Source organism: Tamandua tetradactyla, chromosome 1 (assembly GCF_023851605.1).
Source record: "Tamandua tetradactyla isolate mTamTet1 chromosome 1, mTamTet1.pri, whole genome shotgun sequence".
Lineage (NCBI taxonomy): Eukaryota > Metazoa > Chordata > Mammalia > Pilosa > Myrmecophagidae > Tamandua > Tamandua tetradactyla.
Window position 1 is genome coordinate 64949287 of NC_135327.1, and position 26188 is coordinate 64975474.

The window sequence follows — 26188 nt, forward strand, 5'->3', positions numbered from 1 at the left end:
AGTTCAGTTTACCAAGTTTTAAAATCATCTGTGTTATTTTTGCAGCTTTTATGTACACAAAAATGATTAAGAATTAAAAAGTATGTATATACATGGCCCAAAGCTTACAAGCTATGCACTACACTAACAACAGAAGATAGAAATGGAATTTTTCATTTTCTTCTCTACACCATTCTGGTTCTTTCCTTTCTCCAAATTATAGAAATGATGCAAATTTATTGTGACAATTTGGGAAATTTAAATCACTACTAAATCCACCAGCCATAGACAATCATCACTGAAGTTTAAATTCTTACCTAAAAATATAAACATTTATAAAAATTTGGGATCAGGTGTCCATTGGGGGAGAGACATGTCAACAAAGTGGGGAAGGATGGTGGTGGACTAACAGAAATTTGCATTGCAAGGATGTGACACTGTGGAGAGGTGCTCAGCCTGTGCCATTTAGAGGGGATGCTTGATCTGGCTTTAGAAGCCTAATGATTACTCTGCTTTAGGGGAAAGGAGGAGGGAGTTTTCCAGACAGTAGCCAGTAGTGAAGGCCTGAAAATGAGGCAGTGATGGAAGTCCTTGATAGTCTATGCATCTGGAGGTCGAGAAAGAGGAGATAAAGCTGGAGGATGTTGGATTTTGAAAGGCCTTGCATGACACTGGATGTAACACCCTGGGGCATCTTTGAAGAGGTTTAGACAGAGATGCAGAGTGCTAAAATTTGTATTTCAGAGATATTAGTTCATTAAGTAGTGTAGAGAACTGGTTAGGGGGACTGGAAGATGGAAATCAGGGATACAACTGGAAGAATATGGAACTGTCTGCAATACATTTTATATCCCAATATGATATATCTATATAGGTGACCATATGCCCCATTTGCCAGAGACAGTTCCAGATTACACTGTTGGTCCTAGAGTAATTATTAGTATCAACTTTCACTTTCAAAAGCATCCCAGTATAGAGGTTATAGAGGGTGCCTCTGCTATGGCCTCCAAGGGCCTCCTCCTCTCGCTTTCTCTACCCTATTCTGATGAAGGAGTCAGGCATAGTTTAGCCAGAGAGAAAAAGTGAGTATGTGATGAGCTTCAGTACAGAAGTAGTTAAGGCAGCTTCTCATATGCATCAAAAGAAAGTAGCCTTTAGCTGTGGAAAGAAGATCTTTGGGAACAGTGGAGGGGGAGTGCAATAGATTCAAGAGAAATACTCTAGCCACAGGGCAGCCCTGGTTGCAAACACTGAGGAACTGAGAAGTAGAGAACCAGAGACTTTCCAGCTGGTGCAAACAGCCTAATGCAGAAACTTGGAGCCCAAAGGAGTGCACAGATGGGGAGACAGGGTCTAGGAAGTAAGCCAAGCCATGTTCTTTGAACACACATCCCCGCGACTCACCCTACACCCCACGCACCTGAACCCCATTACCTGACCCTGTCCCCATGCTCCAAGCACCCTCAGCCCCCCAAACCCTCACATACAACCACCCCACAACCCCACCCCAAGCACAGGCATGCCTGCCCCAGCCCAACCCACCTCTCCTGTGCAAAAGCAGTCTCACCCCACCCTTCCTGAGCCCTATCTCCCCCTCCCTGCCCGATGCAGGCAGTCACCAGTGCATAAAGGCTGCAGGTGCTTACCTCCATACTCAGGCTACAGCCGCCCCCAGCACATACACTGGCACAGTCCCCCCATCCCTCCTGAGCTCTGCACTCAGGTACATCAGCTTACAGCACTCACAGATCCATGCATGCACACAGCCCCCAGTCACACATCCCAGCTCTGGGAAAGCGCTAACCTGTGCAGTTGGGCCACTTCTGCCCCAAGCCCATGTAGTAGCAATGCCAACCTGCTGCCCTAGCTGTATGCATGTGTACATGGGCCCTACCCCCCCAGATTTGTGCACCCACACAGTCACATCCTCCCACACTGCTGGGTGCCCACACTCACAGGCACCAACATAGTATCCCCAACCTGCACCTATACCTGCACTGAAATGTATCACCACACTGTTGTGCCTTGCCCCAAACACTGCATCCTACTCCACATTCATCACACAAATAGAAAGCCTTAGACTACTGAATGAAAGCAACTTTCGAGGCAAACCAATCAAGATATTTATATGCTGTGAAGACAGCAGGAGATCACTAAACATATCATGATGCAGACAGATATAGCCCAGCCTAATGACCAAATTAAAACACCAGAGGAAACACAGATTTTGGAACAACTAATCAAACATGTGCATATAACTCTACTGAATAAAATAAATCGGATGGCTAATGATTAAAGGAGATCAAGAAGACCCTAGAAGAGCATAAAGAGGAATTTGAAAGAATAAACAGAAAAATAGCAGATATCACAGGGACTAAAGATTCTGTAGACCAAATAAAAAGCATACTAGAGGCATACAACAGCAGTTTGAAGAGACAGAAGAAAGAATGAGTGATATATTGATAGGATAACTGATTCTGAACACTCAAAACAGCAAATGGCAAAAAAGATGGAAAAATTTGAATTGAGTCTCAGGGAAGTGATGGACAAAACAGAGTGCACAAATATAAGAATCATTGGTGTCCCAGAAGGAGAACAAAACAGTAAAAGGCTAGGAAGATGGGTCGAGGACATAATGGTGAAAAACTTCCCAAGCATTATAAAGGATATATATATATACAAGTCAAAGAAGCTCAACAAATTCCAAATAGAATAAATCCAAATAGGACTCTCCAGGACACATACTAATCAGTCTGTCAAATGTTGAAGAGAAGCAAAAAATCCTGAAAGCAGCAAGAGAAAAACAATCTACTATTACCAGGGAAACCAAAAAGACTGAGTTCAGGCTACTCAACTGGGACCACAGAGGTGAGAAGACAGTGGTATGATATATTTAAGATCCTGAAAGAGAAAGACATCCAGCCAAGAATTCTGAATCCGGCCAAATTATCCTTCAAAACTGAGGGAGAGATTAAAATTTTCACAGACAAACAAATGCTGAAAGAATTTGTCAACAAGAGAGTAGTCCTACAAGAAATACTAAAGGGACTTCTGCCAGTTGAAAAAAAGACAGGAGTAGGAGGTCTGGAGAAGGGCACAGAATTGAAGAGCACCAGTAACGGTAACTTAAAGGATAAAAAGAGAAAGAGGGAATAGAATACATAGATCTGACTAATAAACTCCAAAATATAAGATGTTGGATTCAAGAAATGCCTTTTCAGTAATAACTTTGAATGTTAATGGACTAAACTTACCAACTAAAAGATACAGGTTGGCAGAACGGATTAAGAAATATAATTCAAGGATGGGCCATGGTGGCTCAGTGGCAAAGTTCTTGCCTGCCATGCCAGAGACCTGGGTTCAATTCCTGGTGCCTGCCCATGCAAAAACAAACAAACAAAACAACTATAATGAGCTACATGCTACTTACAAGAGACTCGTCTTAGACATAAAGATACAAAATAGATTGAAAGTGAAAGGATAGAAAAAGATGTTCCACGCAAGTTGTAGTGAAAAGAAAGCAAGAGTAACTATATTAACATCAGACAAAATAGACTTTAAATGTAGAGACATCAAAAAAGACAAAGAAGGACACTACATATTAATGAAAGGGACAACTCACCAAGAAATAACAATCATAAATGTCTATACTCCCAATCAAGGAGCTCCAAAGTACATGAACAGACATTGGCAAAACTGAAAGGAGCAATAGATGTTTCAACAATAATAGTAGGAGACTTCAACACACCACTCTCCTATATAAATAGAACAACCAGACAGAAGATCAACAAGGAAATAGAAAAGTTAAATAACTTGATAAATGAATTAGACCTAACAGACATATATAGATCATTATACCCAAAATGACAGGATATACATTCTTCTCCAGTGCTCATGGAACATTTCCAGGGTAGATCATATACTGGGTAATGAAACTGGTCTTTATAAATTTAAAAACATTGAAGTGATTCAAAGCACTTTCTCTGATCACAATGGAATGAAGCTGGATATCAATAGTCACCAAAGAATGAGAACTTTCACAAATATATGGAGAATAAAGGACACATTCTTAAATTACCAGTGGGTCAAAAAAGAAATTGCTAGGGAAATCAGTAGCTATCTGGATATGTATGAGAATGAGGATACAACATATCAGAGCTTATGGGATGTGGCAAAGGCTGTGCTGAGAGGGAAATTTATTGCCCTAAATGCCTATATTAAAAAACAAAAAAGAGCAAAAATTGACGACTTAACTGCTCCCATGGAGAAACTTGAGTAAGAATAGCAAACTAACCCCAAAGCAAACAGAAGAAGAGAAATAACAAAGATTAAAGAGATAAATGAATGGGAGAACAAAAGAACAATAGCAAGAATCAATAAAACCCAAAGTTTGTTCTTTGAGAAAATCAATAAAATCAATGGGCTACTAGCAAGACTGACAAAGAAAAAAAGAGAGAAGATGCAAATAAACAAAACCAGAAATGAGAAGGGATGCAATTCCACAGACCCTGTAGAAATAAAGAATTCATAAGAGGTTACTATGAACAACTATATGCCAACAAACTAGGCAACTTAGCAGAAATGGACAAATTCCTGGAGGTGCACAAACAAGCTACACTGACTCAGGAAGAAATAGAAGTTCTCAACAAACCAATCACAAGTAAAGAGTTTCAAGCAGTCATCAAAAATCTTCCTACAAAGAAAAGCCCAGGGCCAAATGGCTTCACAGGGGAATTTCATGAAACAGTCCAAAAAGAACACCAATCCTACTCAAACTTTTCCAAAAAATCAAGGAAAAAGGAACATTACCTAACTAATTTTATGAGGCTAATATCATTTTAATACCAAAACCTGGTAAAGATACTGTAAGAAAGGAAAACTACAGGCCAATCTCCCTAACAAAAAAAAATTCCAATAAAATACTAGCAAATCAAATCCAATAACACATTAAAAGAATTATATACCATGACCAAGTAGGGTTTATACAAGGAATGCAAGGATGGTTCAACACAAGAAAATCAATTAATGTAATACAGCACATTAACAAATAGAAAGGGAAAAATCACACGTTCATCTTGATTGATGCTGAAAAAACATTCGACAAAATTCAGCATCCTTTTCTGATAAAAACCGCTTCAAAAGATAGGACTCAAAGGCCCTTCCTCCATATGATAAAGGGCATATACAAAACAAAACAAAACAAAAATGATAGCCAGCATCATACTCAATGGAGAGAGACTGAAATCTTCCCCTAAGATCAAGAATGAGACAAGGATGCCCACAGTCACTACTATTATTCAACATTGTGCTACAAGTTCTAGCTAGAGCAATCAGGGAAGAAAAAGAAATAAAATGTATCTAAATTGGAAAGGAAAAAGTAAAACTTTAATTATTTGCCAATGACATGATACTATACTTGGAAGATCCTGAGAAATCTACAGCAAAGTTACTTGAGCTAATAAATTCAGCAAGGTGGCAGGATATAAAATTAATGTGCAAAAGTCAGCAACATTTCTATGCACAAGAAATTACCTAACTGAGGAGTCAGTTAAGGAAAAAATTCCATTCAAAATAGCAACTAAAAGAATCAAGTACTTAGGAATTAACTTATCGATCCTTCTCCCCTCTCTTTCTCCGCCAGCCCGCCGCGCGGCGCCGGCGCCCCGCAGCAGCCGAGCCGCCCACCATCCTTCTCCCCTCTCTTTCTCCGCCGGCCCGCCGCGCGGCGCCCGCGCCCCGCAGCAGCCGAGCCGCCCGCCATCCTTCTCCCCTCTCTTTCTCCGCCGGCCCGCCGCGCGGCGCCCGCGCCCCGCAGCAGCCGAGCCGCCCGCCATCCTTCTCCCCTCTCTTTCTCCGCCGGCCCGCCGCGCAGCGCCCGCGCCCCGCAGCAGCCGAGCCGCCCGCCATCCTTCTCCCCTCTCTTTCTCCGCCGGCCCGCCGCGCGGCGCCCGCGCCCCGCAGCAGCCGAGCCGCCCGCCATCCTTCTCCCCTCTCTTTCTCCGCCGGCCCGCCGCGCGGCGCCCGCGCCCCGCAGCAGCCGAGCCGCCCGCCATCCTTCTCCCCCTTCCTCCCCCTCCTGCTCCGGCTGCTCTCCAACCACCACGGTGCCCTCTTCCCCCGCCTTCACCGTGCTCCTCCGCTACCAGCCTCGACAGCCTTGCCGCCCTCACCTTTCCTCCTCCAGAACAGCTACTGGGGGAGTGGAGATAATACAGAGCAGCTCCCGGAGCCACGAGGGAGATCAAAGGGACAGCGTACCCCATCCTGGAACGGCTGACTATCTGGGAGAACCAGCTCCGGTGAGATCACCAAGGGGCACAGGCTTTCCTGGGTGGGACGGCAAGCGACCGGAGTCCCTCCCTTCCACCTTCCCGGGCCAGCTGGTAGAATTGGACAGGCGGTCCCCTTAGGCCGCGGCGGCTGGTGCCCCCACCACACGAGGCCCCCCGGAACAACTGAGATAGTTGGGTCGGAAAACCCCAGACTGTGGAGAACAGTGACCGGGGGATCCCTTCCAAACACGTGACTCCCCCGTCGGCTGGGAACAGTGCACTCTCCCGGGCTGCGACAGCTGGCGCCCTCCCGCCACGCTTGGTGCCCCGGGCCGACTGGCTAATTTGGCCAGACGCTCTCCTGTGCTGCGACGGCCGGCGACCCTCCCCGCGTTTGGAACCCCGGGCCAGCTGGCATTCTTCCAAGACGCTTCGGCTGCCGAACCTCCCCTACGGCGAGAGTTTTCCAGAGTTGAGGGACCCACAGCAACTTTCGCTGGTGGAACCCACAGACAGGTGTGTGCCACGAGCGCCACCTACTGGGCAGGATAGGAAGAACAGAACCCAGAGATTGCACAGAAAAATCTTTCAACCTGTGGGGTCGAACACCCGGGGAAATCTGACTAAATGCCCAGACGCCAGCAGAAGATAACGGATCACTCTCAGAAAATTGAACATATGGCCCAGTCAAACGAAGAAACCAATAGTTCAAATGAGATACAGGAGCTGAAACAACTAATGCTGAATATACGAACAGAAATGGAAAACCTCTTCAAAAACGAAATCGATAAATTGAGGGAGGACATGAAGAAGACATGGGCTGAACATAAAGAAGAAATAGAAAAACTGAAAAAACAAATCACAGAACTTATGGAAGTGAAAGACAAAGTAGAAAAGATGGAAAAAACAATGGATACCTACAATGACAGATTTAAAGAAACAGAAGATAGAATTAGTGATTTGGAGGATGAAACATCTGAATTCCAAAAAGAAACAGAAACTATCCGGAAAAGAATGGAATGAACTTATCTAGGTACATAAAGGACTTCTACACTAAAAACTACATAGCATTAATAAAGAAATCAAAGAACATCTAAATTGGTGGAAAGACATTCCCTGCTCATGGATAGGAAGGTTAGATAGTTAAGATGTCAATTCTCCCCAAATTGATCTACAGATTCAATGCAGTACCAATCAAAACTCCATCAACCTGGGACTTCCGGAGAAGATGGCGGCTTAGTAAGACGCGCGGGTCTTAGTTCCTCCTCCAGAAAAGCAACTAAAGAAACAGAAACAATACAAAACAGCTCCCGGAGCCACCACAGAGACCAAAAAGACAGCATACCCCATTCTGGAATGGCTGAACGGGCAGGGAGAATCCGCTGCGGTGAGATACCCGAGGGGCGCGCGTTTTCCCGGCCGGGGCGGCTGGCGACTGGGGTCCCCTCCATGCACGTGGCTCCCCGGTCTGACTGGGAACGTTGGATAGCAGGGCCCTCCCGCCATGCTTGGCGTCTCGGGCCAGCTGGACAATTTGGACCGGCACTCCCCCAAGCCGCGGTGGCTGGCGACCCCCCCTCCATGCGCGGTTTCCTGGGCCGACTGTGAGATTCGGATTGGCAAGTTAAAGGAGCCACAGCATCTTTTACTGGTGGGCCCCGCAGACAGACGAGCACCACGAGCGCCACCTACTGGGCAAGAAAAGAAAAACAGAGCCCAGAGATTTCACAGAAAAACCTTTCAACCAGCCAGGTCCCACACCCAGGGAAATCTGATCAAATGCCCAGACACCAGCAGAAAATAATGGATGACGCTCGGAAAATTGAAGATATGGCCCAGTCAAAGGAACAAACCAATAGTTCAAATGAGATACAGGAGCTGAGACAACTAATGCTGAATATATGAACAGAAATGGAAAAACTCTTCAAAAACCAAATCAATAAATTGAGGGAGGACATGAAGAAGACATGGGCTGAACAAAAAGAAGAAATAGAAAATCTGAAAAAACAAATCACAGAACTTATGGGAGTGAAGGACAAAGAAGAAAAAATGGAAAAAACAATGGATACCTACAATGGTAGATCTAAAGAGACAGAAGCTACAATTAGTGAACTGGAGGATGGAACATCTGAATTCCAAAAAGAAACAGAAACTATAGGGAAAAGAATGGAAAAACTTGAGCAGGGGATCAGGGAACTGAATGACAATATGAAGCGCACAAATATACGTGTTGTGGGTGTCCCAGAAGGAGAAGAGAAGGGAAAAGGAGGAGAAAAACTAATGGAAGAAATTATCACTGAAAATTTCCCAACTCTTATGAAAGACCTAAATTTACAGATCCAAGAAGTGCAGCACACCCCAAAGAGAATAGACCCAAATAGGCGTTCTCCAAGACACTTACTAGTTAGAATGTCAGAGTTCAAAGAGAAAGAGAGGATCTTGAAAGCAGCAAGAGAAAAACAATCTGTCACATACAAGGGAAACCCAATAAGACTATATGTAGATTTCTCAGCAGAAACCATGGAAGTTAGAAGACAGTGGGATGATATATTTAAATTACTAAAAGAGAAAAACTGCCAACCAAGACTTCTATATCCAGCAAAATTGTCCTTCAAAAATGAAGGAGAAATTAAAACATTTATAGACAAAAAGTCACTGAGAGAATTTGTGACCAAGAGACCAGCTCTGCAAGAAATACTAAAGGGAGCACTAGAATCAGATACGAAAAGACAGAAGAGAGAGGTATGGAGTAAAGTGTAGAAAGAAGGAAAATCAGATATGATATATATAATACAAAAGCCAAAATGTTAGAGGAAAATATTATCCAAACAGTAATAACACTAAAAGTTAATGGACTGAATTCCCCAATCAAAAGACATAGAATGGCAGAATGGATTACGACCCAGCAATACCACTGCTAGGTATCTACTCAAAGGACTTAAGGGCAAAGACACAGACGGACATTTACACATCAGTGTTTATAGCAGCATTATCTACAATTGCAAAGAGATGGGAACAGCCAAAATGTCCATCAACAAACGAGTGGCTAAACAAACTGTGGCATATACCTACGATGGAATATTATGCAGCGTTAAGACAGACTAAACTTATGAAGCATGTAATAACATGGATGGACCTAGAGAACATTATGCTGAGTGAGTCTAGCCAAAAACTAAAGGACAAATACTGCATGGTCCCACTGATGTGAACCGACATTCGAGAATCAGCTTGGAATATATCATTGGTAACAGAGACCAGCAGGAGTTAGAAACAGGGTAAGATAATGGGTAATTGGAGCTGAAGGGATACAGACTGTGCAACAGGACTAGATACAAAAACTCAAAAATGGACAGCACAATAACACCTAAGTGTAATGTAACTATGTTGGAACACTGAATGAAGCTGCACCTGAAATATAGTTTTTTTTGTTTGTTTGTATCTTTTGTTTTTGTTTTTTTCTTTTTCCTTTTATATATATATATATATTATTAGTATTATTATTTTAATTCTCTTCTCTATATTAACATTCTATATCTTTTTCTGCTGTTTTGCTAGTTCTTTTCCTGAATCGATGCAAATGTACTAAGAAATGATGATCATACATCTATGTGATGATACTAAGAATTGCTGAGTGCATGTGTAGAATGGAATGATTTCTAAATGTTGTGTTAATTTCTTTTCTTTTTTTTTTGATTAATAAAAAAAATTAAAAAAAAGTAAAAAGAAAAAAACAAACAAACAAAAAAAACTCCATCAACCTACTTGAAGACTTGGAAAAGCTAGTTACCAAAATAATCTGGAATGGAAAGAGACCCCCAACAGCTAAAAGCATCCTTAAAAAGAAGAACAAAGTGGGAAGATTAACACTTCCTGACATAAAAACTTATTATAAAGCCACAGTGGTCAAAACAGCATGGTACTGGCACAAAGATAGATGTATTGACCAATGGAATTGAATCAAGAGTGAAGAAATAGACCACTAAATCTTTGGTCAACTGATTTTTGACAAGGCCCCCAAATCCACTGAACTGGGACAAAATAGTCTTTTCAATAAATGGGCATGGGAGAACTGGATATCAACAGCCAAAAGAATGAAAGAGGACCCTTATCTTACAACCTATACAAAAATTAACTTAAAGTGGATCAAACACCTAAATATAAGAACTAGAACCTTAAAGCTCCTAAAAGAAAATGTAGGGAAATATCTTCAAGAACTAATAATAGGAGGTAGCTTCCTAAACTTTACAACCAAAGCACAAGCAACAAAAGAAAAAATATCCTAGTATATTGTGTCAAACATTAGGGATGCCCAGATCAATAGGCCAATCCCTTGATCTTGAGGTTTGCTCTTGTGGAGCTTATGTGTGTAGCAGAGAAGCTTAGCTTACCTATATGTATGCCTAAGAGTTACTTCTGGAGGACCACTCTGTTGCTCAGATGCGGCCTCTCTTTCTTTAAGTCATGTATATAACATCCAGTGGTGAAAGTCTCCCTGGTGGCATGGGAAATGACTTCCAGGGATGAGCTTGCCCCTGGCACTGTGGGATTAACAATGCCATCCTGACTAAAAGGTGGAAAAGTGTAACAAATAAGGTATCAGTGGCTGAGAGAGCTCAAATAGAGTTGACAGGCTACTCTGGAGCTCACTCTTACCCAGGCTTCAGTTAGACATTGCTACCTATCATAACTTGCCAACCCCCAACCAAGACCATTCCTGCCAATCCTAAAGAACAGCTAGGGCAGTATATGAGATTCTACAAAAACTCCATGCAGCTGGGATAATTTTCCAGAAACCTACAATCTCCAGATGGGTCCCTGAACAAGATAACTCCTGAAAAGCAGAGGGGCTCTCCAGAACATCAACTAGTTCCATCCCCTCTCTCATATTATCAGCAGCCCCTTCCAACATGAAACTTCAGAATGCGCGTAGCCCAAATACCCTTAAAGAGTGGGAGAAAGATCAAAAGTGATGGTGGAGTTATCCAGAGAAGGTAGAGTTTAACAAATGAGTATGATTGCTGTATCATTATATTGATATTTACTTCGGTCTCCAGTATCTTACAGCAGCTAGAAGTAAAAAACTAAAATTGTGGAATTGTCACCCATACCAAACTCTGAAATCTGTCCTACAACTAATTGTTGCGATGTGCTTTGAAATTTAGTGCTTCTTCTGTATATATGTTATTTTTCCAAAAATAAATTAAAAGTCAATTGTGATGATAAATGCACAGCTAATAATATTGTAAATCATTGATTGCACACTTTGTATGATTGCATGGTATGTGCATATTTATCAATAAAAAATAATTTTAAAAAATTATCCCAGTATAGACAAGAAATACTATACTAAATACTACACAAACCTCTTCAACAGAACTTTCACAGTACAATTTTTACCTTTACTACCCAAGATGCACTGATATTCTACATTCTATTTCATTCTTAAAAATGTTGGTTGTAACCCATTAAACTGGTTTCATGACACACTAATAGTTGATAATCCACAGTTTGGAAAGCTCTAATCCAGGTGCCTACCACATTTTGGGAAAACGGGAAGGTGACAGACATACGCAAATGTATGGCTGAGTTTTCAACCTCATTCCAGTCCCACTGAATATAAAGTTATGTAAATACACACCAACATATGTGTACATATATTTTTAACTTTATGTATTTATATAACATACATTTATACAGAAATAGCAATTATATAGATAATACCTAACATTTAAAAGGGTATATCTATTTATATATTTTTCTTTCTTTTTTTTCCCACTTATATATTTACGTTCAAAGCAGGGTAAGAATCACTTCTTTCAGGCAGATGTCACATCCTGAAAAAGGGCCAGATGGGAACATAGAATATAGCAGATGGTACATAGCAGGCGCTCAGGGAGTCCAGTTAAGGAACACCTCTTCTCCCGTGAGTATATAACCACAGAGGTGCAAAGCTGCTGGGTTGATTAGTAAGGCATGGGAATAGCCGGCTGCGGCTACAGCCCCCACAGTGCTCTGCGCTTCCACAAGCGCAAGCGCACTCGACCCTTCTCCGCTGGCAGCTGTAACGGCTGCAGACCTCCTGGGAAGCTACAGCGTGGGCCGCTTAGGTGTTGGTAGCGGAGTAAGATGGCGCTGAAGTGCATCCAAAATGTGAGCCGCTCGCACACCCTCGGAGCCTACAGGAGAGGTCAAAGTGTAGGCCTTGGGCTCCGCGGCTGCAAAATGTAGCGCGGCTGAGGCGACGCAGGTCTGCAGTGACACCTGCCGGGGAAGGAGGGAGGCGGCGGCCATTGAAAGGAACGGCGCAGGCCGGGAGAGTCACGCAGGTCACCTGGGCCGTGTGGCGCCATCTTGTCGTCTGGGCCCACGGATATCGCGCGGGCGCGGCAGCTGGCTCTCCTAGTCTTGGGCTGTGCTGGGTCCCTGCAGGAGGAGGCGCTTGTGGGTGTCCCCAGGAGGGCTGAAAAAAGCGCGGGTTTGGAGCTGAGTCGTAGCGGATGGGAAGCAACGCGACCCCTGGAGTGAAGGGAAAGGGGCATTCCGGGCAGAGGGAAGACAAGGGAAAGGGACATTGTGATCAGAGATCTGGCGTGCGGGACGGGAAGTTGGGGTGAGGGATTGGATGATGGGGTCTCAGCTGCTACTGAAATAGGCGGCCGAGTGGGTTGACGAGGACTGGGATGGGCCTTACTGGGTAGCACTGGGATATTGGTTTTTATCCCAAAGGTAACTGGGAACCCATACAGAGTCTTGATGGGTTAATGCATTAGCTAGAATTTGGAAAATGCACAACAGTAGGAAAAGAAAGCCTTTTTTTTTTTAATTTTGCCACCTTACTAACCGTAACATTTTGGTATACCGGTTTCTAGCCTTTTCTCTAGCCTTGTTCTCTATTTTTTAAAAAAATGTGGAAAATTGAGCTTAGGCTATAGTCTGTATTCCAGTTTTTCACCTAATATCAAATATAAGCTTTTTCTATCTTATGGAATAGTATCTATAACTGTAGTTTTTAACAATAACACTCCACGAGTACCTGGCTAGTAACATATTTAATCCACTGTGGTGGTTAAAAGCATGGACTTTGGTGTCATGCAGGCCTGGGTTACAGAATGGTAGCAAATCACATAATCATCCTTAGCCTTGTATCCACATATGTTAAGTGAGGACGGAACCACCTAACAGAGTTGTTTTGAGAATTAAATAAGGTAATACCTGTTTAACCTATGCTTAATCCATAGCAAGGACTCAATATATTAACTGCTATTGTTATTATTTTATTTCTTCCTAAAGTAAATAATGTGATGAGCAATGAGCTTTTTTCTTATTTCAAGTTACTAGGTATGATTGCCAGAGGTGCAATTACAAGGTCTTTAAAGCAGGTTTAAAATAAAATGTTAGAAAGGACATTATGTAGAGTGAGCATTTACAATTCATAAATACGGCAGCAGCCAAACCACATGTGGAAAGGAGGCCCACAGGTACAGTAAAAGGGAGGGAACTCATTTAGAGCAAACACAGAAACAAGTGAGGAAATATTCTGATAGGCTGACTTTACATTTCTGTTTCTACATAGAGGTGTGTTACCAAATTGGGAGCAGATCTACATGAATTAGTATGGGATGCTTGTCCATTCTGGTGAACTGTCGCAACTGGACAGAAACTGGTTTATTACCAGGTGTTGCCTGTCTGCAATTCTGAAGGGTACATTGCATTGTTTCATTTTCTTTGAAAGCCCCTGCAGTTCAGTTGTTTTTGTTTTTGTTTTTTTTATGTCTTCTGGAAAATCCTTTCTCGGAAAGAGATCCATCCTGGCAGTGCCCAATGCAGATAGACATTTAATTCTACTTAACAATTCCCTCTTTTGGTCATTTTTCCAATGATCTTGACCAAAACACACCGGTCACCACCTTTGATTTATTTTCATGTCAGGTGTTTGAGTACATGTGGTCAGTCCTGTTCCTTTTTCTTCCTTTCTTGATTGCAGTGAGTTTTGTTGAGTGGCTATTCAATTACACTTAAGACCCTTAGAGTGGGGTGACTTAGTTGAATGGATAATGAGTACAGCACTCTTTGCATGTTGTCTTTTATTTTTACTTTCAGTTCACTAAAAACAGTCCCATTTCTATCACATTTTCCTTTTAATTAGCTATCTCAGGAACAAACATCTATCTTGAGGGTGACAGAGAATTTGGACAGAATCTTGAAACATGGTTTTTACAACAAGAAATAAAAACATATGGACTGATAATCAGATTAAAAGCATAAATCCAAAGCATACTGTCCCCATATCCCATTAAACCAAGAACCTAAGTCAGGAAATAGTTTTCTCGATTGAAGTATTTAAACTTAACTGGTACCAAAAAACACCTTAACTTGGTTTTTTAAAATATTTAGGTTATTTATTACTGTGCCAGGCTTATTAAGATAAAAGCAACCTTATTCATGGATTGTTAGGGTATGAAGAGCCCATCAATTTTACAATACCAGTGATGCTGAGCCATCTGCTTCTGCGTGGAAGGCTTGGACACTGGTGAGGGTAGTGTTAAAGCTCTGATTCAAATTATTCATTCCAGGTCATATATTCTTAGAGGAGGTACAGATGAAAGAACGAAACTCTGGACAGGAGGTAAGGGATTGGGTGCGTTAGTCCTCTTTTATTGGTTTGAGGCCTGGTGTACAAGAGAAACTAAGATAGCTTTCTGACTGACATTTAGTGTAAACAGTATATATAAAATCACAGAATCCAGTCTAATTTACAGGTAGGTTAACTACTGGTTTGAAACTGTTATGTACCCCCAGAAAAGCCATGTTCTTTTAATCCAGTCTTGCGGGGGGGCAGACCTATTTTTGGGTGGGACTCTGATTAGGTTGTTACCATAGAGATGTGACCCCACCCATTCAGGGTGAATATCCACTTACCAGAGTCCTTTAAGAGGTAGATATTTTGGAGAAAGCACAGATGCTTGGAAACAGATTTAAAATGCTCCAGGAGATACTAGGCTAAGAGATGAAATCTAGGAGTTTGCCCCGGAGAAGCTAAGAGAGGACCCACAGACACTTAGAAAAGAAAAATACCCCAGGAGAAGGCAGAAGGACCCACAGGAGTAGAGAGAACCATTTTGGAACCAACCCAGGAGAGAAGGGCCAGCAGACATCTCCTTCTTCCCATGTAACAGAGAAACTCCAGACACATTTGCCTTTCTTGAGTGAACATATCTTCTTGTTGATGCCTTAATTTGGACATTTTCGTGGTCTTAGAACTGTAAATTTTAACCTAAAAATCCCCTTTGTAAAACCAATCAATTTCTAGTATATTGCATCCAGGCAGCATTCGCAAACTGAAACAATAACAAATCCCTGTAGTGTTCTGCGGTTTACAAAGGGGATGCAAAATAGCTTAGACAATGAATAGGAGCAAAATTTGATAATTCACAGGAGTTTGCTATAGTTCTATTGAAACACAAATTTTCTCTCTACAATTGCCCTTATTATTTTTATTAGAGGTTATAGCAAATTAAGAATTTTTAATCATAAAATAGGATAGTTTCATTCAATCTGATATGATTATTTATGTAGCATAAGAAGAGTGGTTTACTAAAAAGGCCTTTTTACGTTTGCTTTGCTGGAAGTTTTCATAAGGAACCTCAGATTGAATTCTTAAAAGCCTCTTTCGGCTACAAAGCCAAGTCAAGAATATGACACCAGATTTCACCTTAAGTACTTGGAGATATGGGTGAATCTCTTTTTCATGGTTCCTGTGTCTGCCAGAACATGACCTTCCTTATCACCCCTAAGGTTGGAAACCCTGGAGCCAGGTACCAGATTACTTTTTCCCAGAGAATTTTGTAAGTATTGACTCCAAAAAGTCAGCCTGTGTTCTCTAGAGTCTTAGGTCAATCTGATTAAAAGAGCATCATTCTCAATGTGAATGTGGTGGGAAGGGAAAGTTTAGAGTCATGTATGTCACCAGAAGGAAAGTTGGAGGTTCAGACATGGGAGTGAATAACAGTGAATCTTGTGCAGACAATGTCTGTGATTAAGTGTACAAATGTAAAAAAATTATTTTATAAAGTAGAACAAGTGTACAACACTATTAAAAGAAATTAATAGGCATATGGGAAAATGTGCTGATAGGTTATAGTTAGTAGTATTTCTATTCTTTCATCAATAGTAACAAATATACCATACCAACACTGTAGGTCAATAATAGGGGGAATAAAGTATGGGAGTATTTGGTTTTCTTTTTTCTTTTAATTTTTATTTAAATTTTTAAAATGAATTTTAATGACTTAAAAACATTTTAATGAAAATATTCTAAAATTGATCGTGGGGATGTATGTGCGATGATGTAATGACACTGTGAGCCAGTGATTGTTTACTTTGAATGGCTTATATGGTGTGTGAATATATCTCAATAAAATTTCATTAAAAAAAGAGGATTATTCTTAAACATAATTTTCCAGTCAAAGCCTTTGTTATATACCCAGCATCTCCCGTGATGACCTGCCTACAAGAAGGACAAATTCTTATTGAACCTATACAAATGATTATATTGCCATAAAATAAGAATATTCAATAAGAGTTTACAAATTCTGGATGAATCAGACAGAAAAAGATAAGTGTTTTATGAATATGGATGGCTTAAGGGAAAAGGGTAAGGGATTCCTCATATCTAGAAAATAGAACATTAAAACATGAGCAATATGGGTGGGCCATGATGGCTCAGCAGGTAGAGTTCTCACTGCCATGGCAGAGACCCCGGTTCAATTCCCAGTGCCTGCCTATAAAAAAAAACACACACATTAAAAAAATAAATAAAACATGCAATATTCCAAATAAAATGTATAATCATTCTTTATCAGTTCATTCAGTTCTAGGTAATTAATCCTTGTTCTGCTTGATCTGGTGTTAGCAATCTCATGAACCCATTGTCTTCTCAGCTAGAATTCTGGAGTTTTGACTCAGTCAAGTTGTATGGCCTCAAAATTACCTAAGCATTGCGTGTTAGTTTGCAAGCTGCTGGTATACACTAAACCAGAACTGGAATGGCTTTTAAAAAGGGGGATGTAATAAATTACAAGTTTGTTCTAAGGAAGTGAAAGTGTCCAAATTAATGTACCCACAAGAATCTACCTTACTCAAGAAAGACCTGTGGGTCAGGAACACCTCTGTAAGCTGGGAAGTCATGTGGCTGGCACCTCCTAGTCCCTTGCTCCTGGGCTCTGCTGCTTCCAGCCTCTGTTCCTGCAGGGGTTCCTGACTTTACTTTTCCAGGACTGGCTTTCATCTCTTGGCTTCCCTTACCTCTCTTCAGGATCTGGCTTGCTTAGCATCTCATGGCAACATCTGCAGGCTCCAAGCATCTCCAAACATCCGTGTCTCTGTTCTCCATTTATCTGCATCTGTGTCAGCTCTACTGTGAAGTTTCTGTCAGAATGGAGGCTTCTGCCTTTTCTGTAGGCATCTGTCGTTTCTGAGCCTTCTGTTTCCAGTATGTTTCCTCTTTTAAAGAATTCCAATAAACTAATTAAGACCCACCTGGAATGGATGGATTCACATCTCCGTGTCATCAAAAGATCACACCCACATTTGGATGTGTCACATCTGCACGGAGATAATCTAATCACAATTTTCCAATAAAACATGGGTTTTCTGGGTTATGTAACACTTTCAAACCTGCACACAATGTTAGTGTGAGAGCTGAACTGGAGAGACAAGCAAGGGTGAAGATACTGCCACAGAGAATCAACATCTCGAGGCTCTCTGGCCCCCATCTGATGATAAACTCTGTGCACAAACATCTCCCCTCAGGCAGTTATGCCCTTGCAGCATTCCTGTGATTAAAAAACTCCCTTGCCCCAATGATCCCCCTCCCACAGTTACAATCTTGCAGAACTAAGGCTTGTTTTCACCAATGGAAGGCCACCAAACTCCCAAGAAGAAACCTGCTTAACTCTACCCCCAAAGCTCTTAAAAGCTCCTACTCAAATGCAGGCAGACAACAGTTGAGTTCTTGAGTCAACTGTCCCTGCTGCTTCTCCATTAAAAACCTTGCATCCCCTACTGCCTGTGCTGTGTCTCTATCTCTTGCTTCATGTGTACAACCTCCACCCAACCTGGGACTATCATTTCTGGTGCTGAAACCCAGGAAGGGGGTTCCTCCCTCTCCCCTGACCCTCCACGCTGGGGGATTAGGTTCCCCTTCCACCTGTCCTGGGCAGAGAACTATTCTCCAATTCATGGCCTTCCTTGTCATTTGCTGTATCTTAACCTGTGCAGTTTTCCTTTTACTATTTCTTTTTCTTCTCCATCTTATTCTCTCTTTGAACTGGCTCATCCTTGTCTGTCCTACTTGCAACATCTCTTTCATCTGGTGGCACATTCTGATTTAAGCACTGGGGAGAGAGGCCCTCCCTCTCCCCTGATCCTTGATCTCAGAATTCCCGCACCCCCACCCCAGAGCCACTGCCACAGCACTGTTAGATTTAGAACATCTCAACCCTGCCATTGGTTAACCTCGCAAACAACACCAGTCACAGACAATTTCTCGGGTGAGTGTCAATCCTCTTGGGGGACTCTGCTTGACTTTTCACCCTCGCCGTTTGCCCTCGGCCTATACCATGTCAGCACAGGGTGGCCCTACTGTCTCAGAAATCCTAGCGCTAGGCCAGAGCCCCCTCCTGACACACAGAGAACTGTTTCCTGCCAAGACGGACCTCAAGCAGGGATGCCTGACTCCTGGCTCACTCTCACCCTCTCTCTCTCAGAGACTGCAATAGGGGATTCTGGGACACTTGTCTACCCCTCCCAGTCCTCCCTCATCCATTTGGACTCGATATGACTCTCAACCTCCTCCTCAAAATGATTTCAGGACAGTCACATCCACCTAAAGACACTCCTCTTGGATGTCTACGGAAAATTGTTAAAGCCCTTAATTTAGCAAATGGAATTAAACAAACAAACAGAAAAGATTTTTTCTCTCCACTAAAGCCTAGCCACAATATCAGCTAGATAATCATAGCGAGTAGCTTGAAAATGAAACATTTAATTATGGGGTTCTTTTAGAGCTCAACAATTTTCTTAAATGAAGCGGCAAACAGTCTGAGATGCCCTATGTCCAAGCTTTTTGGGCTCTATGAAGGCACCTTCTCTCTGCCAGTCCTGTATTGCTTTCCAAATTGTTCTCAGTGAAAAGCCTTCCAACCCTCACTCTGCACCAGGCTCTTGCCTGCTCTTTGCTGCTACTTCTGCTCCACCCCCCTCCTCACCCTCTTTCACTGACTTCAGTCCCACTGATAACCCCCTCCTCAAAAGGAATCTCCTCCTCCACCTCCTTCAGCTCCTAGGCCACACTCTGTGCCACCATCCTCCTCTTCTCTCTCCTCTCTTAACCCCCAACTCCTCTGCACCTACCCCACTAATCTCACCACCACACCAAGAGCATAACCCTTTCTCTCTCTCAGACCTAGGGCAAATTAAGCACACCTCAGTCCTTCTCAGCCAACCCTACCAAATTAATTAAAGAATTCCAATACCTGACTCAAACTGACCCTACCAAATTAACTAAAGAATTCCAATATCTGACTCAGGACACTTATGTAATCCTTACTGCACCCACCACCCTAGAAGAAAAAAGGCGAATCCTAGCCACAGCCACAGCATATGTTGATAGCCTCCACATCCAAAACCCCACCAATCCAGCAGACCCTGTTGCAGTTCCTCCTGTACCTCCAGACTGGAACCCACTCCCCAGACTTAGCAAAAATGGCCCATTTTCTTAGTTGCTTAATTGAAGGTATGAAAAAGACCACCCTCAAGGCAGTTAACTATAATAAAGTTCAAGAAATAACACAAGGACCCAAGGAAAACCCAGCAGCCTTCGTGAAACACCTTACAGAAGCAGTATTTAAATATATTAATATAAACCCCAATTCAGAGGCTGGCAGTCTATCTTCATATTCACTTCATATCTCAGTCAGCCCCTAGTATTAAAAGGAAAACTTCAAAAACTAGAGAATGGCCCCAAGATCCACAATAGGACCTAATTCAGGTAGCCTCCCAGGTATTTAACAGTGGAGAGAAGGAACATAAACAGGAAAAACAAAAAAGGAACAGGCAAGGGGAAAAAGAGACCAGGCTAAATTCGTAATGCTAGCCACAGCCCTACAAAAGAGTTAGCCACAGATGAAAGGGACTAACCACATTGGGGGCCCCTTCACCCCTTGTACCTTGTTATAAATGTGGCAAAGAAGGATGCTGGGCCAGAACCTGTCTTAATCCCCGAACTCCACTGGGTCCCTGTCCTCTGTGCAATCAGAGTGGGCATTGGAAGGTGGATTGTTCATCGGTCTCTAACCAAAGGATAAAACAATCTCCCCAGACCCGGAGCAGGATTTTGCTGTCTCCTACCTCCTTGACCTTGCCTCCAAGGGTTGACGAAGGCTGGGCTCAGAGACCCCAACACCTCCCAGCACTGCAGCTGAACCCAGGGTAACAATGGCTGTAGCAGGTAAGTCAATCTCTTTTCTCTCAAATAGTAGCGCCACCTACTCTGTATTACCAAAATTTATGAACCCATCTTTCCTTCCTCCATCTCTATTATTAAAGTAAATGAAATACATTCCAAACCCAATACTATCCCTCCCCTAAACCAGCACAACTTTACACATCACTTTCTAATAATATCCTCCTGTCCTGTTCCCCTACTCAATAGGGATATACTAATTAAGTTATATGCAGTCATACACCTTCCAACTATAACTCTGCAACAATCAGATTTGCAACCAAACATGGTCCTGCTGCTCTCCTTAAAAACCTCTGATCTGGGCAGGCCATGGTGGCTCAGCAGGCAGAGTTCTCTCCTGCCATGCCAGACACCCGGATTCAATTCCCAGTGCCTGCCCATGCAAACAAACAAACAAAAAACCTGATCCTTCCTCCCTGCCAAACCTCCCCCTTCCACTTCTCACAGCCCATATAAACCCCCATCAAAATGAAATAAATTTTAATACACAGTTCGTGAAATTGTTTAATAAATCAGTTTTAGCAAATTAAGAAATTAATGCTAATATAACCAAGTTATAAATACAATGTTACTTATATCTTGTCAAACTCCATAAAAACAAAGTTTAAATTATGCTAAATTAACTCGAGAAACAAAACCATGTATGTTACTACATTCCTCTAATCTTTATGCTCTTACTCTATTTCCACAAGCTAACTTTTCAGTTCTCTATGCACAGCATGTATGTATTATAAATAATAATATAACTAAATTGGCCATGATGAAATTAATTGTCCCCTTCTCTGGATGTCCGCAGCATTTAGAAATGCTTTATTAGCAAGGTAAAGTATTTTATTTATCCCCTAACCATGGGTAAAATGTTTCTCTCTCTTAAATACCCAAATACTTGCCTTTACCTAACGTTTATGTTTCCTTACAACCCATTTTAAATATAATTAAAAATTTCTTAAAAGCTTCTCATTTATAATTAGTGATACTAATCATCATTAATATGATTTCTTATCCACTCTGTAACTGCCCAGAAATATTAAAATGCTATAATTCACCCTATCTTATTACTATTTTCTTAATTTTTATTATAGTATTATCTTATAATTGTTGCGTGTAACAAAAATATATAAAATATATTTAACAATGACACCCAAAGTGTTAACAAATTATATGGTAAACATTTTAAATTCTAAGGCTGATTGAAGGGTTAAAAAGGAAAAATCTGAGGGAGAAGATGGCGGCTTAGTAAGACGCGCGGGTCTTAGTTCCTCCTCAGAAAAGCAACTAAAGAAAGAGAAACAATACGAAACAGCTCCTGGAGTCAGGACAGAGACCAAAAAGACAGCGTACCCCATTCTGGAACGGCTGAAAGGGCAGGGAGAATCCACTGCGGTGAGATACCCGAGGGGTGCACGTTTTCCTGGCCGGGGCGGCTGGCGACTGGGGTCCCCTCCACGCACGTGGCTCCCCAGTCTGACTGGGAACGTTGGATAGCGGGGCCCTCCCGTCACGCTTGGCGTCTAAGGCCAGCTGGGCAATTTGGACCGGCACTCCCCCAAGCCGCGGCGGCCAGTGACCCCCGCCTCCACGCGCGGTTTTCCGGGCTGACTGCCCAGCAGACAGACGACCGCCACGAGCGCCACCTACTGGGCAGGAAAAGAAAAATAGAGCCCAGAGATTCCACAGAAAAACCTTTCAACCAGCTGGGTCCCACACCCAGGGAAATCTGATCAAATGCCCAGACACCGGCAGAAAATAATGGATGACGCTCGGAAAATTGAAGATATGGCCCAGTCAAAGGAACAAACCAATAGTTCAAATGAGATACAGGAGCTGAGACAACTAATGCTGAATATACGAACAGAAATGGAAAAACTCTTCAAAAACCAAATCAACAAATTGAGGGAGGACATGAAGAAGACATGGGCTGAACAAAAAGAAGAAATAGAAAATCTGAAAAAACAAATCACAGAACTTATGGGAGTGAAGGACAAAGAAGAAAAAATGGAAAAAACAATGGATACCTACAATGGTAGATCTAAAGAGACAGAAGCTACAATTAGTGAACTGGAGGATGGAACATCTGAATTCCAAAAAGAAACAGAAACTATAGGGAAAAGAATGGAAAAACTTGAGCAGGGAATCAGGGAACTGAATGACAATATGAAGCGTACAAATATACGTGTTGTGGGTGTCCCAGAAGGAGAAGAGAAGGGAAAAGGAGGAGAAAAACTAATGGAAGAAATTATCACTGAAAATTTCCCAACTCTTATGAAAGACCTAAAATTACAGATCCAAGAAGTGCAGCGCACCCCAAAGAGAATAGACCCAAATAGGCGTTCTCCAAGACATTTACTAGTTAGAATGTCAGAGGTCAAAGAGAAAGAGAGGATCTTGAAAGCAGCAAGAGAAAAACAATCTGTCACATACAAGGGAAACCCAATAAGACTATGTGTAGATTTCTCAGCAGAAACCATGGAAGCTAGAAGACAGTGGGATGATACATTTAAATTACTAAAAGAGAAAAACTGCCAACCAAGACTCCTATATCCAGCAAAATTGTCCTTCAAAAATGAAGGAGAAATTAAAACATTTATAGACAAAAAGTCACTGAGAGAATTTGTGACCAAGAGACCAGCTCTGCAAGAAATACTAAAGGGAGCACTAGAGTCAGATACGAAAAGACAGAAGAGAGAGGTATGGAGTAAAGTGTAGAAAGAAGGAAAATCAGATATGATATATATAATACAAAAGCCAAAATGGTAGAGGAAAATATTATCCTAACAGTAATAACACTAAAAGTTAATGGACTGAATTTCCCAATCAAAAGACATAGAATGGCAGAATGGATTACGACCCAGCAATACCACTGCTAGGTATCTACTCAAAGGACTTAAGGGCAAAGACACAGACAGACATTTGCACACCAGTGTTTATAGCAGCATTATCTACAATTGCAAAGAGATGGAAACAGCCAAAATGTCCATCAACAGACGAGTGACTAAACAAACTGTGGCGTATACCTACGATGGAATATTATGCAGCTTTAAGACAGACTAAACTTATGAAGCATGTAACAACATGGATGGACCTAGAGAACATTATGCTGAGTGAGTCTAGCCCAAAACTAAAGGACAAATACTGTATGGTCCCACTGATGTGAACTGACATTCGAGAATCAGCTTGGAATATATCATTGGTAACAGAGACCAGCAGGAGTTAGAAACAGGGTAAGATAATGGGTAATTGGAGCTGAAGGGATACAGACTGTGCAACAGGACTAGATACAAAAACTCAAAAATGGACAGCACAATAATACCTAAGTGTAATGTAACTAGGTTGGAACACTGAATGAAGCTGCACCTGAAATATGGTTTTTCGTTTGTTTGTGTGTTTGTATCTTTTGTTTTTATTTTTTTTCTTTTTCCTTTTTATATATATATTTTTTATTAGTATTATTATTTTAATTATCTTCTCTGTATTAACATTCTATATCTTTTTCTGCTGTTTTGCTAGTTCTTTTCCTAAATCGATGCAAATGTACTAAGAAATGATGATCATACATCTATGTGATGATACTAAGAATTACTGAGTGCATGTGTAGAATGGAATGATTTCTAAATGTTGTGTTAATTTCTTTTCTTTTTTTTGATTAATAAAAAAAATTTAAAAAAAAAAAGAGAAAAAAAAAAAAAAGGAAAAATCTTCAATGTCCCTGCAGTGACCTTGTAACTGTATAATTAGAGGTTATTTATGCACATTCCTTCTTGGAGAATCGGCTCTTCTCCCAGAAAGGGTTGTACTTAATAAAAATGTTTAAGCTCCAAGAAATATTCTTGGGAGCCCAGCCACCTCCCTGGGATTAAGTACTGGAGGACAATCACATAGGACATTGGCAGTTGGCCACCTGTATTCCAAAATGCTATTTAAAAGCCTAAGAATAACAGTGAATAAAAAAGTATTTGCAAAGTCCCCTTCTGGGAATGGAGAGAAAGAGGGAAAATTCAACTTCCCCAAGTTGAATTCTTGATATTCTCACAGGCAGTGTGGCCAACCAAAGCTATAGGCTGACCCAATCTTGGGGTTTGTTCATATGAAACTTAACCCCACAAAGGATAGATCAAGCCTACTTAAAATTAGGTCTAAGAGTCACCCCCAAGAGAGCCTCTTTTGTTGCTTAGATGTAGCCTCTCTCTCTCTCCAGCCAACACAACAAGCAAACTTACTGTCCTCCCCCTGTCTACGTGGGACATGACTCCCAGGTGTGTGGACCTTCCTGGCAACATGGGACAGAAATCCTAGAATGAGCTGAGACTCAGCATCAAGGGATTGAGAAAATCTTCTCGACCAAAAGGGGGAAGAGCAAATGAGACAAAATGAAGTGTCAATAGCTGAGAGATTCCAAACAGAGTCAAGAGGTTATCCTGGAGGTTACTCTTACGCATTAAATAGATATCACCTTGTTAGTCAAGATGTAATGGGGATGCTGCAGGGAACTGCCTGAAAATGTAGAGCTGTGTTCCAGTAGCCATGTTTCTTGAAGATGATTATATAATGTTATAGCTTTCACAATGTGACTGTGTGATTGTGAAAACCTTGTGTTTGCTCCTTTTGTCTACCTTATCAACAGATGAGTAAAACATATGGATTAAAAATAATAAACAATAGGGGGTAAAAAATGTTAAAGTAAATTTAGTAGATTGAAATGTTAGTGGTCAATGAAAGGGAGGGGTAAGGGGTATGGTATGTATGAATTTTTTTGTGTTGTGTTTTCATTTCTTTTTCTGAATTGATGCAAATGTTCTAAAACAATTATCATGATGATGAATATGCAACTATGTGATGATACTGTGAATTACTGATTATATATGTAGAACGGAATGATCAAAAGTTAAGAATGTGTTTGTTGTTATATTTTTTTAAAAATTAAAAATTAATAAATAAATGAATAGATAAATAAAAGCCTAAGAATGAGACTTTAAATTTCAATAGCAACTTGTGTAATTCAATTCATTTTGTAAGAAAAACCACAAATGAGATAAAGTGTCTTAAATTCAAGCTTTTAAAAAAGTATATCGGGCATTATGCCAACTGAATAGAAAAGACAGGGGAGAGAAGCTTGGAGGAGAGTGGAGAAATGAAGATTATCAAAAAGGGTTCCTGAGAGGACCAAAAAAGAATCAATAGGACATGTTAAAGCCAAAGGATATGATGGTTGAAGTAAGTACTGCCTTAAGAGTAAGAGTATTGAATGTTAATGTATTAAACGCTCCAATCAAAAGACATAGATTGATAAAATGGATAAAAGAATGATACATTTATATGCTATCTGTAATAGAATCAACTTAGACCCAAGGATACAAATAGAGGAAAGGCTGGAAAAGTTATTTCATGTAGGCAGTAATAAAAAAATAGCTAAGGT

General features: G+C 41.3%; 1 long non-coding RNA gene across 1 annotated transcript; it reads left to right on the plus strand.

The window, feature by feature from the left end:
* Positions 1-12289: 12289 nt before the first annotated feature.
* Positions 12290-25527, plus strand: LOC143648239 (uncharacterized). Its single transcript, XR_013158470.1, has 3 exons — positions 12290-12401; positions 20632-20760; positions 24971-25527. It is a non-coding gene; the product is annotated as an uncharacterized LOC143648239 (long non-coding RNA).
* Positions 25528-26188: the final 661 nt, after the last annotated feature.